The sequence below is a fragment of the Ipomoea triloba genome, chromosome 8, assembly GCF_003576645.1.
Source record: "Ipomoea triloba cultivar NCNSP0323 chromosome 8, ASM357664v1".
NCBI lineage: Eukaryota > Viridiplantae > Streptophyta > Magnoliopsida > Solanales > Convolvulaceae > Ipomoea > Ipomoea triloba.
This window is the reverse complement of record NC_044923.1, coordinates 20,539-21,048: the sequence shown is the minus strand read 5'-3', so window position 1 is coordinate 21,048 and position 510 is coordinate 20,539. Positions and strand designations below refer to the sequence as shown.

General features: G+C 38.8%; 1 long non-coding RNA gene across 1 annotated transcript; it reads left to right on the top strand.

Annotated features, from left to right (window-relative positions):
- Positions 1-429, top strand: LOC116028073. Its single transcript, XR_004100055.1, has 3 exons — positions 1-69; positions 239-335; positions 414-429. It is a non-coding gene; the product is annotated as an uncharacterized LOC116028073 (long non-coding RNA).
- The last annotated feature ends 81 nt before the right edge of the window (positions 430-510 follow it).

Genomic DNA, 510 nt, shown 5'->3' with positions numbered 1-510 from the left:
TCCTGTACTATTCAAGCTTCCTTCCAGTGAATTGCTTCTGTTCTATAAGATTGGGACAAATGTTCAAAGGTAAATGTAATATTTTAGCTGAATGCTTCAGCAAATTGTGGCTTAAACAGTTGGGTATGGTATCACGTGTTCAAGAATCAAGATTTTAAATCGAAACAGTATCCATCCAATATTCAAGTGTCTGATTGCAAATGTATGAGCTAGAGTTAGATATGTTTGATGAACACAGTTGGAGCGGATGCATGAAGCGATCTTATGATGGCGGTATGACATGGAAAGAGAGAGAACAGCTTCCCCCTGGTATACTAGGACCAATAAAGAACAAGGTATGAGCGGTTCAAACATTTTATTCCTGTGTTTAATGTTTTATGGTTACAATAAGTTGCAATTGCTTCTTATTCCAGCCTCTGTTACTGGAAAGTGGAACCTTGCTTTGTGGATCTTCTGTTGAGAGTTGGAATTCATGGGGAGCATGGATGGAGGTATACTGCAGCGATTGAT